Here is a 17,199-nt window from a genome sequence, read left to right as displayed (position 1 = left end):
GAGAAGACCCAAGTAAACAAAACAAGAACTCAAAGGGGAGAAATCACAACATACACTGCAGAAATACAAAAACCCATAATAGAATACAATGAACAATTATATGCCAACAAATTTGACAACCTCGAAGAAATGGACAACTTTCTAGAAACATACAGCCCACCAAAACTGAAAAAAAAGAAGAATAGGTAATCTGAACAGACAAATCACCAGAAATGGAATAGAATCTGTAATAAAAAAACAAAACAAAACTCCCTACAAACAAAAGTCCAGGATCATATGGCTTCACTGGGGAATTACCAACATACAAAGAAGAACTTATTCTGATCCTTCTCAAACTCTTCCAAGATTAAGGAGGAAGGAACACTCCCAAAGCCATTCTATGAAACCACCATCACCGTGATACCAAAACCAAAGACACTACGAAAAAAGAAAATTACAGACCAATATCTTTGATGAATATAGACACAAAAATTCTAAACAAAATATTAGCAAATCGAGTCCAACCACACATAAAAAAGATCATACACCACAACCAAGCTGTATTCATCCCAGAGTCACAAGGATGGTTCAACATATGCAAATCAATGCGATACACCACATTAACAAAAGAAAGGACAAAGACTACATGATCGTCTCAATAGATGCAGAAAAAGCATTTGACAAAATTCAACATCCATTCATAATAAAAACCCTTATGAAAGTGGGTATAAAGGGAACATATCTCAACATAATAAAAGCTATTTATAACAAACCCACAGCCAATATAATACTCAATGGTAAAAAGCTGAAAGCCTTCCTGCTAAAATCTAGAACAAGACAAAGATGCCCACTCTCACCACTTCTCTCCAACATAGTATTTGAAGTCCTAGCCACAGCAATCAGACAAAAAAGAAAATAAATGTATTCAAATTGGTAGGGAAGAGGTAAAATTGTCATTATATGCAGATGACATAACAATATATATAGAAAACCATAAAGACTCCACACAAAAACTACTAGAACTGATAAACAAATTGAGCAAGGTAGCTGGATAGTAGATTAACATACAGAAATCAGCTGCATTTTTTATACTAACAATGAAATATCCGAAAGGGAATGTAAACAAACAATCCCTTTTTAAATTGCATCAAAAAAATAAAATACTTAGGAATAAACCTCACCAAGGAGGGGAAAGACATATGCCAAGAACTACATAACATTAATAAAGGAAATTAAACATGATTCAAAGAAATGGAAAGATATTCCATGCTCCTGGATTGGATGAATTAATATTGTTAAAATGGTCATACTACCCAAAGCAATCTACAGATTTAATGAGATTCCTATTAAATTACCCATGAATTTTTCACAGAAATAGAACAAATAATACTAAAATTTGTATGGAACTATAAAAGACCCAGAATTGTCAAAATCCTGAGGAAAAAGAACAAAGCAGGAGGATGACCCTACCAGACTTCAAACAATACTACAGTAATCAAAACAGCATGGTATTAGCACAAAAACAGACATATGGATAAATGGAGCAGAATAGAGAGCCCAGAAATAAACCCACATACCTATGGACAGTTAGTCTTCAAGGAAGGAGGCAAGAATATACAATGGGGAAAAGACAGTCTCTTCGGCAAGTGGTATTGGGAAAGTTGGACAGTCTCATGTAAATCAATGAAGTTAGAACACACCCTTACACCATAGACAAAAATAAACTCAGGGGCTTCCCTGGTGGCACAGTGGTTGAGAGTCCACCTGCCGATGCAGGGGACGCAGGTTCATGCCCTGGTCCAGGAAGATCCCACATGCCGCGAAGTGGCTGGGCCTGTGAGCCATGGCCACTAAGCCTGCACGTCTGGAGCCTGTATTCCACAGTGGGAGAGGCCACAGCAGTGAGAGGCCCGCGTACCACAAAAAATAAATAAATAAACTCAAAATAGGTTAAAGATTTAACTATAAGGCAAGACACCATAAAACTCTTAGAACAGAACATAGATAAAACATTCTCTGACATAAATTGCACAAATGTTTTCTTAGGTCTGTCTCTTAAGGCAATAGAAATAAAAGCAAAAACAAACAAATGGAACCTAATCAAACATATAAGCTTTTGCATAGCAAAGGAAACCATGAACAAAACAAAAAGCCACCTACAGAAAGGGAGAAAATATTTGCAAATGATGTGACTGACAAAGGCTTAATTTCCAAAATATACAAACAGCTCATACAACTCAACAATTAAAGAAAACAAACAACCCAATCCAAAAATGGGCAGAAGACCTAAATAGACATTTCTCCAAAGAAGACATACAGATGGCTAATAGGCACATGAAAAGATGCTCAATATCACTAATTATTAGACAAATGCAAATCAAAACTACAATTGATGTACCATCTCACACCAATCAGAATAGTCATCATTAAAAAGTCTACAAATGCTGGAGAGGATGTGGAGAAAAGGGAGCCCTCTTACACTGTTGGTGGGAATGTAAATTGCTGCAGCCACTATGGAGAACAGTATGGAGGTTCCTTAAAAAACTAAAAATAGAGTTGCCATATGATCCAGCAATCCCACTCCTGGACATATTCCCAGACAAAACTGTAATTCAAAAAAATACATGCACCCCCATGTTCATAGCAGCACTATTTACAATAGCCAAGCCATGGAAGCAACCTAAATGTCCACTGACAGATGAATGGATAAAGAAGATGTGGTATATATCTACAATGGAATATTAGCCATCAAAAAGAATGAAATAATGTCATTTGCAACAACATGGATGGACATAGAGATTATCATACCAAGTGAAGTTAGTCAGAAAGAGAAAGGCAAATACCATGTGATATCACTTAAATGTTAAATCCAAACTACGACACAAATCAACCTACCTACAAAACAGAAACAGACTCACAGATATAAAGAACAGACTTGTGGTTGCCAAGGGGGAAGGTGGGTAGGGAAGGGAAAGATTGGGAGTTTGGGATTAACAGAGGCAAACTATTATATATAGGATGAATAAACAGCAAGGTCCTATTATATAACACAGGGAACTATATTCAATATCCTGTGACAAACCATAATGGAAAAGAATGTGAAAAAGAACAGATACAGATATACAGATATAGATATATATAGATATATAACTGAGTCACTTTGCTGTACAGAAAAAATTAATACAACATTGCAAATCAACTATACTTCAATAACATTTCGTTAAAAAAAGAGAGAGAGGGCGCTTCCCTGGTGGCGCAGTGGTTGAGAGTCCGCCTGCCGATGCAGAGGACACGGGTTCGTGCCATGGTCCGGGAAGATCCCACATGCCGCGGAGCGGCTGGGCCCATAAGCCATGGCCGCTGAGCCTGCGCGTCCGGAGCCTGTGCTCCACAACGGGCGAGGCAGCAACAGTGAGAGGCCCGCGTACCGCAAAAAAAAAAAAGAGAGAGAGAGAGAGAGAACTAGTCTACAGGAGACAATCTCTTGTTGCTCCCAGAACTACTGGGGATGAATTTACAGAGATTGGAATTCCCTCAGAGCAGGTAGAAACAGAACCAGGGAAAAACTAACTCAACCATCAATAACACTGTGTTCTTAAACCCAGGCTAGCAAGGACCCTTCTAACAATATTATTGCCTACACGCTGCTCCTCTAGACTCAGCCCTTTGAGGAGGGACACTATTGTCTGGTATTTCTGTTCCTGGACCCATAGCCCACAGCCTAGTGAATAGTAAGTACTCAATAAAAATGTGTTGATGCCAAGGTAATTAAGTTGGTGGAACACATGAAGGGCTTTTAGCAACCGAGAAATGGAAGATTATTCTGGAAGCTGAACTTGGTAATCCTTCCAGAACCAACACACAGAGCTAAGCTAATCTTCATAGCTAGTAATCAATTAATTATAGACACCTGAAACATTCAAGCAAGTCTTTGTAACTCCACAGTACTGGGAAACACGATGTGCCTTGCAAAATATTTTCTTGTGCAGGATCCAGGGGCTGAAACTATGAGCCCAGTGTTTCTACTTTACTAATGTCTGATGCTAATCCTCTTTCTGAGGTCTTCCCAGTGTTTGAAGGAGAGGCAGCATGGTGAGAAGCAAGCTGACTAAACTGGGGGCAGAAGAACTGGTTGCTAGTTTTCAGTTCTGCCACCACCAAGTTGTGGACATTGGTCATGTCTCAAGCAATAATTCACTCCCATTTCTGTCTCTCCCAGTGTATGATCAGCTCCCTAATGGAGAGTTATTTCCCTTTTCTTAAATATTTATTTATTTATGTATTTAGGCTGTGCTGGGTCTTAGTTGTGGCACATGGTATCTATGTTGTGGCATGCGGACTCAGTTGCAGCATGTGGACTCTTAGTTGCGGCATGCATGCAGGACCTAGTTCCCCAACCAGGGATTGCACACGGGCCCCCTGCATTGGGAGCTCAGAGTCTTACCCACTGGATGACCAGGGAAGTCCCCAAGAGTCATTTCTTATTCACCATCATCCATCCAGTTCTTAATGCCATGCCTGACACAGGAAGGACGCCTGGAAAAGTTGAACCAATGGATGTGTGGATGACTCTACTAATGAAACAAGGGTGTTGAACTAAGTCCAAGTGTCCAAGGGATGTTAAAAGCACAGAAAAAATTGATGCAGCTTCCAAATCATCAATTTGGCACAAAGTTTGGAGAAGGGAAGAATTTTTTTAATAAAATATATGTTGTGGAGTATGGAGTAAAATTTTTAACATAAAATAGGAAACTTCAAGGACATTTCCTCAATCATGGAGGCCACTTCAGTCAAGCCTCTGGGCCTCTCTCATGCTTTAGGGATTCTTTGGTGGAAATGTTTAAGGCTGGATTCAGTGCCCTCTGAAGTCAGATGTGCTCTGATATTCTGTAATATGATGACTTCTCACAATCTGGCCACTGTGAAAATGCCACTGGACATCACCTTCTGTCCCTCCCCTGCCACATAGTTCCTCACTGCAATCTCTCCACCAAGGGCTCTTTACTTGCTAATCCAAATTTTCCTGGCACAATCATTAATGCTTTGCTGGCTGCTGACTTGCTTTTTTCTCTCCCCGCCTCATCTCCACTACCCTACACTACCCTGGAGCTAATCATAGGCAGGATGCCCATCAAAACAGTGGTACTCTTCCTGTTTCAACCCATGGCATCCAACTGCTGAGTGTTCTTTATACCATGACTGAGGATGGAATGAGCAGCCCATCCAAGGCCCTTTAACCAGCTGGGCTGGTTTGTTTACACTGATGAGAGGCAGAAGGCTGTGGGGTCACTGCTACCAGATGAGATAAACTGAAATGTCCCAGGTACTATAGCTGCTTCCCAAACTACCCCCAAACTTAGTGGTGTCAGAAAAACCACTACTTTATTGTGCTCACAGATTCTGTGGGTCAGGGATTCAGAGAGCACACAGAGGGATAACTTGTCTCTGCTCCATGGTGTTGAGAACTGCAAAAACTTGGCATGAAAGACTTTGTCCAAAAGACTTGACAAAACACTAGCATGGATTCCAGCAGCTTAAGGCCGTGTCCCTGGGATGACCCAGCTCCTGCTGAGTTCCTGTCTGGAAAAGCTCAAGCATGCCAAAAGAATGAAGCATTTGTTCCAGCCAACACTTGGAGAGGTAGGCCCCTGACCTCCCTTTTCTCAGAACATTTATTAAAAACTTACTAATGTAAATCCTTCCTCTGTCTCTTTGAGATGTATATGTATCACCTATAATCCAGAAGTGTCTTTGTCAAGGACCTGAAAGCCATTCCTTTGAAAAGTAATCACTGGGAAGGATAAAGCACTTATCTCCCAGTCTCTGTGGGAGGGTAGAAGCCTGACTTTGAAAAATGCCACACGTGGAACAACTCCTACAGAACACCTATGAATGCTGGCAGAAGACCTCAGACCTCCCAAAAGGCAAGAAACTCCCCACGTACCTGGGTAGGGCAAAAGAAAAAAAGAAAAAACAGAGACAAAAGAATAGGGACAGGACCTGCACCAGTGGGAGGGAGCTGTGAAGGAGGAAATGTTTCCACACACTAGGAGCCCCTTCGCGGGTGGAGACTGCGGGTGGCGGAGGGCGGGAGCTTCAGAGCCGTGGAGGAGAGCGCAGCCACAGGGGTGCGGGGGGCAAAGCGGAGAGATTCCCGCACAGAGGAGAGGCTTGTCTGCTCACCCGCCGGGGCGGGCGGGGCTGCGAGCTGAGGCTCGGGCTTGGGTCAGAGCGCAGGGAGAGGACTGGGGTTGGCGGCGTGAACACAGCCTGCGGGGGGTTAGTGCACCACGGCTAGCCGGGAGGGAGTCCGGGGAAAAGTCTGGACCTGCCGAAGAGGCAAGAGACTTTTTCTTCCCTCTTTGTTTCCTGGTGCACGAGGAGAGGGGATTAAGAGCGCTGCTTAAAGGAGCTCCAGAGACGGGCACGAGCCGCGGCTAAAAGACGGGCATGAGACGCTAAGGCTGCTGCTGCCGCCACCAAGAAGCCTGTGTGCGAGCACAGGTCACTATCCACACCTCCCCTCCCGGGAGCCTGTGCAGCCCGCCACTGCCAGGGTCCCGTGATCCAGGGACAACTTCCCCGGGAGAACGCACGGCGCACCTCAGGCTGGTGCAACGTCACACTGGCCTCTGCTGCCGCAGGCCCGCCCCCGCACGCAGTGCCCCACCCTCCCCCGCGGCCTGAGCGAGCCAGAGCCCCCGAATCAGCGGCTCCTTTAACCCCGTCCTGTCTGAGCGAAGAACAGACACGCTCCGGCGACCTACACGCAGAGGCGGGGCCAAATCCAAAGCTGAACCCCGGGAGCTGTGAGAACAAAAAAGAGAAAGGGAAATCTCTCCCAGCAGCCTCAGAAACAGTGGATTAAAGCTCCACAATCAACTTGATGTACCTGCATCTGTGGAATACATGAACATACAACGAATCATCCCAAATTAAGGAGGTGGACTGTGAGAGCAAGATTTAGGATTTTTTCCCCTTTTCCTCTTTTTGTGAGTGTGTAGGTATATGCTTCTGTATGAGATTTTGTCTGTATAGTTTTGCTTCCACCATTTGTCCAAAGGTTCTATCCATCCGTTTTTTTTATTTTTTTCTTAATAATTATTTTTTAATTTAATAACTTTATTATATTTTACTTTATCTTCTTTCTTTCGTTTTTCCTTCCTTCCCTCCTTCCTTTCTTCCTTCCTTCCTCCCACCGTACCTCCCTCCCTCCCTCCTTTCTTTCTTCCTTTCCTTCTTTCCTTCTATCCTTCTATTCTTCTCCCTTCCTTTTCCTTCCTTCCTTCCTTTCTTTCTTCCTACTTCTGCTAATTCTTTCTCTCTACTTTTTCTCCCTTTTATTCTGATCCTGTGGATGAAAGACTCTTGCTGCTGCAGCCAAGAGTCAGTGCTGTGCCTCTGAGGTGGGAGAGGCAACTTCAGAACACTGGTCAACAAGAGACCTCCCAGCTCCACATAATATGAAATGGCGAAAATCTCCCAGAGATCTCCATCTCAACGCCAGCACCCAGCTTCACTCAACAACCAGCAAGCTACACTGCTGGACAGCCTATGCCAAACAACTAGCAAAACAGGAACATAACCCCACCCATTAGCAGAGAGGCTGCCTAAACTCATAATAAGTCCACACACACCCCAAAACACACCACCAGACGTGGACCTGCCCACCAGAAAGACAAGATCCAGCCTCATCCACCAGAACACAGGCACTAGTCCCCTCCACCAGGAAGCCTACACAACCCACTGAACCAACCTTAGCCACTGGGGACAGACACCAAAAACAACGGGAACTACGAACCTGCAGCCCGCAAAAAGGAGACCCCCAAACACAGTAAGATAAGCAAAATGAGAAGACAAAAACACACCGCAGATGAAGGAGCAAGATAAAAACCCACCAGACCTAAAAAATGAAGAGGAAATAGGCAGTCTTCCTGAAAAAGAATTCAGAATAATGATAGTAAAGATGATCCAAAATCTTGGAAATAGAATAGACAAAAGGCAAGAAACATTTAACAAGGACCTAGAAGAACTAAAGATGAAACAAACAACGATGAACAACACAATAAATGAAATGAAAAATACTCTAGATGGGATCAATAGCAGAATAACAGAGGCAGAAGAATGGATAAGTGACCTGGAAGATAAAATAGTGGAAATAACTACTGCAGAGCAGAATAAAGAAAAAAGAATGAAAAGAACTGAGGACAGTCTCAGAGACCTCTGGGACAACATTAAATGCACCAACATTCGAATTATAGGGGTTCCAGAAGAAGAAGAGAAAAAGAAAGGGACTGAGAAAATATTTGAAGAGATTATAGTTGAAAACTTCCCTAATATGGGAAAAGAAATAGTTAATCAAGTACAGGAAGCAAAGAGAGTCCCATACAGGATAAATCCAAGGAGAAATACACCAAGACACATATTAATCAAACTGTCAAAAATTAAATAAAAAGACAGCATAGTAAAAGCAGCAAGGGAAAAACAACAAATAACACACAAGGGAATCCCCATAAGGTTAACAGCTGATCTTTCAGCAGAAACTCTGCAAGCCAGAAGGGACTGGCAGGACATGTTTAAAGTGATGAAGGAGAAAAACCTGACTCTACCCAGCAAGGATCTCATTCAGATTTGATGCAGAAATTAAAACCTTTACAGACAAGCAAAAGCTGAGAGACTTCAGCACCACCAAACCAGCTTTACAACAAATGCTAAAGGAACTTCTCTAGGCAAGAAACACAAGAGAAGGAAAAGACCTACAATAATAAACCCAAAACAATTTAGGAAATGGGAATAGGGACATACATATTGATAATTACCTTAAATGTAAATGGACTAAATGCTCCCACCAAAAGACACAGATTGCCTGAATGGATACAAAAACAAGACCCATATATATGCTGTCTACAAGAGACCCACTTCAGACCTAGAGACACATACAGACTGAAAGTAAGGGGATGGAAAAAGATATTCCATGTAAATGGAAACCAAAGGAAAGCTGGAGTAGCAATTCTCATATCAGACAAAATAGACTTTAAAATAAAGACTATTACAAGAGGCAAAGAAGGACACTACATAATGATCAAGGGATTGATCCAAGAAGAAGATAGATATAGCAATTGTAAATATTTATGCACCCAACATAGGAGCACCTCAATACATAAGGCAAATACTAACAGCCATAAAAGGGGAAATCAACAGTAACACATTCATAGTAGGGGACTTTAACACCCCACTTTCACCAATGGACAGATCATCCAAAATGAAAATAAATAAGGAAACACAAGCTTTAAGTCATACATTAAACAAGATGGACTTAATATTTATAGGACACTCCATCCAAAAACAACAGAATACACATTTTTCTCAAGTGCTCATGGAACATTCTCCAGGACAGATCATACCTTGGGTCACAAATCAAGCCTTGGTAATTTAAGAAAATTGAAATTGTATCAAGTATCTTTTCCAACCACAAGACTATGAGACTAGATATCAATTACAGGAAAAGATCTGCAAAAAATACAAACACATGGAGGCTAAACAATACACTGCTTAATAACGAAGTAATCGCTGAAGAAATCAAAGAGGAAATCAAAAAATACCTAGAAACAAATGACAATGGAGACACGATGACCCAAAACCTATGGGATGCAGCAAAAGCAGTTCTAAGAGGGAAGTTTATAGCAATACAAGCCCACCTTAAGAAACAGGAAACATCTCGAATAAACAACCTAACCTTGCACCTAAAGCAATTAGAGAAAGAAGAACAAAAATAGCCCAAAGTTAGCAGAAGGAAAGATATCATAAAAATCAGATCAGAAATAAATGAAAAAGAAATGAAGGAAATGATAGCAAAGATCAATAAAACTAAAATCTGGTTCTTTAAGAAGATAAATAAAATTGATAAACCATTAGCCAGACTCATCAAGAAAACAAGGGAGAAGACTCAAATCAATAGAATTAGAAATGAATAAGGAGAAGTAACAACTGACACTGCAGAAATACAAAAGATGATGAGAGATTACTACAAGCAACTCTATGCCAATAAAATGGACAACCTGGAAGAAATGGACAAATTCTTAGAAATGCACAACCTGCCAACACTGAATCAGGAAGAAATAGAAAATATGAACAGACCAATCACAAGCAATGAAATTGAAACTGTGATTAAAAATCTTCCAACAAACAAAAGCCCAGGACCAGATGGCTTCACAGGTGAATTCTATCAAACATTTAGAGAAGAGCTAACACCTATCCTTCTCAAACTCTTCCAAAATATAGCAGAGGGAGGAACACTCCCAAATTCCTTCTATGAGGCCACCATCACCTTGACACCAAAACCAGACAAGGATGTCATAAAGAAAGAAAACTACAGGCCAATATCACTGATGAACATAGATGCAATAATCCTCAACAAAATACTAGCAAACAGAATCCAACAGCACAGTAAAAGGATCATACACCATGATCGAGATGGGTTTATTCCAGGAATGCAAGGATTCTTCAAGATACGCAATTCAATCAATGTGATAAACCATATTAACAAATTGAAGGAGAAAAATCATATGATCATCTCAATAGATGCAGACAAAGCTTTTGACAAAATTCAACATCCATTTATGATAAAAACCCTGCAGAAAGTAGACATAGAGGGAACTTTCCTCAACATAATAAAGGCCATATATGACAAACCCACAGCCAACATCAACCTCAATGGTGAAAAACTGAAAGCGTTTCCACTAAGATCAGGAACAAGACAAGGTTGCCCACTCTCACCACTCTTATTCAACACAGTTTTGGAAGTTTTAGCCACAGCAATCCGAGAAGAAAACGAAATAAAAGGAATCCAAATCGGAAAAGAAGAAGTAAAACTGTCACTGTTTGCAGATGACATGATACTATACATAGAGAATCCTAAAGATGCTACTGGAAAACTAACAGAGCTAATCAATGAATTTGGTAAAGCAGCAGGATACAAAATTAATGCACAGAAATCTCTGGCATACCTATACACTAATGAGGAAAAATCTGAAAGTGAAATCAAGAAAAAACTCCCATTTACCATTGCAACACAAAGAATAGAATATCTAGGAATAAACCTACCTAAGGAGACAAAAGACCTGTATGCAGAAAATTATAAGACACTGATGGAAGAAATTAAAGGTGATACAAATAGATGGAGAGATATACCATGTTCTTGGATTGGAAGAGTCAACATTGTGATAATGACTCTACTACCCAAAGCAATCTACAGATTCAGTGCAATCCCTATCAAACTGCCACTGATATTTTTCACAGAGCTAGAACAAAAAATTTCACAATTTGTATGGAAACACAAAGGACCCAGAATAGCCAAAGCAATCTTGAGAACGAAAAACGAAGCCGGAGGAATCAGGCTCCCTGACTTCAGACTATACTACAAAGCTACAGTAATCAAGACAGTATGGTACTGGCACAAAAACAGAAAGATAGATCAATGGAACAGGATAGAAAGCCCAGAGATAAACCCTCACACATATGGTCACCTTATCTTTGATAAAGGAGGCAGGAATGTACAGTGGAGAAAGGACAGCCTCTTCAATAAGTGGTGCTGGGGAAATTGGACAGGTACATGTAAAAGTATGAGATTATATCACTCCCTAACACCATACACAAAAATAAGCTCAAAGTGGATTAAAGACCTAAATGTAAGGCCAGAAACTATCAAACTCTTAGAGGAAAACATAGGCAGAACACTCTATGACATCAATCACAGCAAGATCCTTTTTGACCCACCTCCTAGAGAAATGGAAATAAAAACAAAAATAAACAAATGGGACCTAATGAAACTTCAGAGCTTTTGCACAGCAAAGGAAACCATAAACAAGACCAAAAGACAACCCTCATAATGGCAGAAAATATTTGCAAATGAAGCAACTGACAAAGGATTAATTTCCAAAATTTACAAGCAGCTCATGCAACTCAATAACAAAAAAACAAACAACCCAATCCAAAAATGGGCAGAAGACCTAAATAAACATTTCTCCAAAGAAGATATACAGACTGCCAACAAACACATGAAAGAATGCTCAACATCATTAATCATTAGAGAAATGCAAATCAAAACTACAATGAGATATCATCTTACACCAGTCAGAATGGCCATCATCAAAAAATCTAGAAACAATAAATGCTGGAGAGGGTGTGGAGAAAAGGGAACACTCCTGCACTGCTGGTGGGAATGTGAATTGGTTCAGCCACTATGGAGAACAGTATGGAGGTTCCTTAGAAAACTACAAATAGAACTACCATATGACCCAGCTATCCCACTACTCGGCATATACCCTGAGAAAACCATAATTCAAAAAGAGTCATGTACCAAAATGTTCATTGCAGCTCTATTTACAATAGCCAGGAGATGGAAACAACCTAAGTGTCCATCGACAGTTGAATGGATAAAGAAGATGTGGCACATATATACAATGGAATATTACTCAGCCATAAAAAGAAACAAAATTGAGCTATTTGTAATGTGGTGGATAGCCCTAGAGTCTGTCATACAGAGTGAAGTAAGTCAGAAAGAGAAAGACAAATACCGTATGCTAACACATATATATGGAATTTAAGGGGAAAAAATGTCATGAAGAACCTAGGGGTAAGACAGGAATAAAGACACAGGCCTACTAGAGAATGGACTTGAGGATATGGGGAGGGGGAAGGGTGAGCTGTGACAAAGCGAGAGAGAGACATGGACATATATACACTACCAAACGTAAGGTAGATAGCTAGTGGGAAGCAGCCACATAGCACAGGGAGATCAGCTCGGTGCTTTGTGACCGCCTGGAGTGGTGGGATAGGGAGGGTGGGAGGGAGGGAGACGCAAGAGGGAAGAGATATGGGAACATATGTATACGTATAACTGATTCACTTTGTTATAAAGCAGAAACTAACACACCACTGTAAAGCAATTATACCCCAATAAAGGTTTTTAAAAAAATAAAATGCGAAAAAATAATAATAAAAAAGAAAAATGCCAGTTAGCAGACATAGATGACCTAATCACATTGACACTGACCAACACTTTTACCTGATTTTAGCAATTTTTCACTTCCTTCTCTGCTTGAGCCCCCACTCATTGCCTCCCCCCCCCATTCTCCAAGAGTCACCTCTACACAAATTGGAATTGAGCTCACAACACAGGGGTCCCTTCCCATATTCAAGGGGAGAGGACATCGACCAACCTCTCAAAGGAAAAAGTGCCACATAATTGATTTAAAACTACGACATGCACCAAGTTCCAAGCTTTATAGACAACAGAACTTCATTATTTGCAGATTCCACATTTGCAAATTTGCCTATTTGTTAAAATGTATTTTTTAACTCCAAAATCCCATACTAGCCATGCTCTAGGATAAGTACAAAGCTGCAAAAAATGTGAGTCAAGCACACAAGTTTCATGGTCTATTTAGTGCCATGTTTTTCACATTTTAGTGCTTTTTATTGGTGATTTCACTCCTTAGAATAGCCTCCAAGTGCAGTGCTGTCTGGAGTTCCTAAGAACAAGGTGGCTGTGATGTGCTCAAGTCTGAGAAAACACTGGGTTAGAGTAATCACCACAGACATGCATTTTACAACCACACGGGTTGGAGTACAGCATTCATGTTGTATTCTATTATCATTAACCTTCAAGAGTACATTACCAGTGAAAAAAGCTTGCATAAGAATGCTCACACAGCTTTATTCGAAATATTCAAAACACTAGAAACAATCTGGTGTCCATCAACAGCAGAATGGACAAATGAACTGTGATATATTTATAAAATGGAATACCACCCAGTAATAAAAAGGAATGAACTGTGGATACAAGTAATGATATGTAAGAACCTCAAGAGGTTATGCTGAAGACAAGAAGATTTATCCAAAAGAATATATACTAAAAAATTTCTAAATAAAATTTGAAAACAGGCAAAACCAACTTATAGTGGAAAAATTCAGAATAGGGGTTGGGCGGGAGTGGAGATTGACTAGAAAGAGGCATATGGAGCACTGTTGGGCTCCACCCCCAGAATTTCTGATTCAGAATGAAGAATTTGCATTTCTAATATGTTTCCAGAGGTTGGAGACAAGATGGTAGACTAGAAGGACTTGAGCCCACCTCCTCTCATGAAAACACCAAAATCACAACTAACTGCTGAACAACCATCAAAAAACAAGACAGGAAATTACCAAAAAAATTTTACATCCAAAGACAAAGAAGAAGCCACAAGGAGAAGGTAGAAAGGGCACATCTGCAATACAATCGAATCCTATACCCACTGGGTGGGTGACCACAAACTGGAAGTTAATTATATCACAGAGGGTCTCACAGGAGTGAGAGTTCTGAGCCCCATGTCAGGCTCCCCAGTCTGGGTGTCTGGCATCAGGAAGAGGAGCCCCCAGAGCATTTGGTTTTGAAGGCCAGAGGGGCTTGACTGCGGGAACTCCACAGGACTGGGGCAAACAGAAACTCCACTCTTGGTGGGTGCACACAAGTTCTCATGTACACTGGGACCCTGGGTAAAAAGCAATGAAGCCTGGGCCAGAAATACCTGCTGGTCTTGGAGGGTCTCCTAGAGAGCTGGGGGGCGGGTGTTGGCTCACTGTGGGAACAAAGACACTAGTGGTGGAGGTACTGGGGAGTACTCATTGGCATAAGCTCTCCTGGAGCCCCCAGTTTGAAAACAAAACCTGGCCCAAGCCAAGCCTGTAGGCTCCAGTGTTCAGACACCTCAGGCCAAACAACCAACAGGGCAGAAGACAGCCCCACCCATAAGCAGACAGGCTGCCTAAAGTCTGCCTGAGCCCACAGCTGCCTCTAAATACACCAGTTGACATGGCCATGCCCACCAGAGGGACAAGACCCAGCTCCACCCACAAGTGGGCAGGCACCAGTCCCTCCCACCAGGAAGTCTGCACAAGCCTCTTTGACCAGCCTCACCCACCAGGGAGAAGACACCATAAGCAAGAAGAACTACAATCCTGCAGCCTGCAGAATGAGGATCATAAACACAGAAGTGAGACAAAATATGCTCCAGACAAAGGAACAAGATAAAACCCCAGAAGAACAACTAAGTGAAGTAGAGATAGGCAATCTACCCAAAAAAGAATTCAGAGTAATGATAGTAAAGATGATCAAAGATCTCAAAAAAAGAATGGAGAGAAAAAAGAATGGAGGCACAGACCAACATGATACAAGAAATGTTTAACAAAGAGCTAGAAGAGGGGCTTCCCTGGTGGTGCAGTGGTTGAGAGTCCGCCTGCTGATGCAGGGGACACGGGTTCATGCCCAGGTCTGGGAAGATCCCACATGCCGTGGAGCGGCTGGGCCCGTGAGCCATGGCCGCTGAGTCTGCACGTCCAGAGCCTGTGCTCCACAACGGGAGAGGCCACAACAGCGAGAGGCCCACGTACCACAAAAAAAAAAAAAAAAAGAGCTAGAAGATATAAAGAACAGAGTTGAACAATACAATAATTGAAATGAAAATACACTAGAATGAATCAATAGCAGAATAAATGAGGCAGAAGAATGGATAAGTGAGCTGGAAGACAGAATGGTGGAAATCACTGCCATGGTACACAACAAAGAAAAAAGAATGAAAAGAAATGAGCACAGTTAAAGAGGCCTCTGGCACAATATTAAACACACCAACATTTGCATTATACGGGTCCCATACAGAGAAGAGAGAGAGAAAGGGCCTGAGATATTTGAAGAGTTAATAGCTGAAAACTTCCCTAACATGGGAAAGGAAGCAGTTACCCAAGTCCAGGAAGCACAGAGAGTCCCATACAAGATAAACCCAAGGAGGAACACGCTAAGACACATATTAATCAAATTGACAAAAATTAAAGACAAAGATAAATTATTAAAAGCAACAAGGGAAAAGCAACAAATAGCATTCAAGGGAATTCCCATAAGGTTATCTGCTGATTTTTCGGCAGAAACTCTGTAGACCAGAAGGGAGTGTCACCATATATTTAAAGTGATGAAAGGAAAAAACCTATAACCAGGAATACTCTACCCAGTAAGGATCTCATTTAGATTTGATGGAGAAATCAAAAGATTTACAGACAAGAAAAAGCTAAGAGAATTCAGCACCATTAGACCAGCTTTGCAACAAATGCTAAAGGAACTTCTCTAGGAGGAAAACAAAAGGCCACAACTAGAAACAAGAAAATTATGAATGGGAAAGCTCACTGGTAAAGGCAAACATACAGTAAGGGTAGAAAATCAGTCACACACAAATATGATATCAAACCCAGCAATCATGAGGAGAGTAGAAATGCAGGATATTGGAAATGCATTTCAAATTAAGAGGCCAGCAACTTAAAACAATCTTGTATATATATAGACTGCTATATCAAACCCCATGGTAACTGCCAACTAAGAATCTACTATAGATACACAAAAGAGGAAAAGGAATCCAAACACAACACTAAAGTCAGTCATCTAATCACAAGAGAAGAGAACAAAAGAGGAAGGGAAGAAAAATGACCTACTAAAACAAATCCAAACATTTAACAAAATGGCAATAAGAACATACATATTGGTAATTACCTTAAAAGCAAATGGATTAAATACTCCAACCAAAAGACATAGACTGGCTGAATGGATACAAAAACAAGACCCGTATATATGCTGTCTACAAGAGATCCACTTCAGATCTAGGGACACATACAGACTGAAAGTGAGGGGATGGAAGAAGCTATTCCATACAAATGGAAATCAAAAGAAAGTGGTAGTATCAACACCCCTATGAGATAAAGTAGACTTTAAAATAAAGACTGTTACAAGAGATAAAGGAGGACACTGAATAATGATCTAGGGATCAATCCAAGAAGAAGCTATAACACTTGTAAATACATATGCACCCAACGTAGGAGCACCTCAGTATATAAGGCAAATACGAAATGCCATAAAAGGAGAAATCAACAGTAACACAATAGTACTGGGGTAAACTAACACCCCACTTTCATCAATGGACAGATCATCCAGACAGAAAATCAATAAGGAAACACAGGCCTTAAATGATACATTAGACCAGGTGAACTTAACTGATATTTATAGAGCATTCCATCCAATAGCAGTAGAATACACATTCTTCTCAAGGGAACATGGAACATTCTCCAGGATAGATCACATGCTGGGCCATAAAGCAAGCCCTGGTAAATTTACAAAAACTGAAATCATATCAAGCATCTTTT

The sequence above is a fragment of the Delphinapterus leucas genome, chromosome 3 (genome assembly GCF_059928025.1).
Source record: "Delphinapterus leucas isolate spDelLeu-1000000601 "Yukka" chromosome 3, BTC_Dleu_Yukka2, whole genome shotgun sequence".
NCBI classification, from domain to species: domain Eukaryota; kingdom Metazoa; phylum Chordata; class Mammalia; order Artiodactyla; family Monodontidae; genus Delphinapterus; species Delphinapterus leucas.
The sequence above is the reverse complement of the archived record's forward strand: the minus strand, read 5'-3'. Positions refer to the sequence as shown.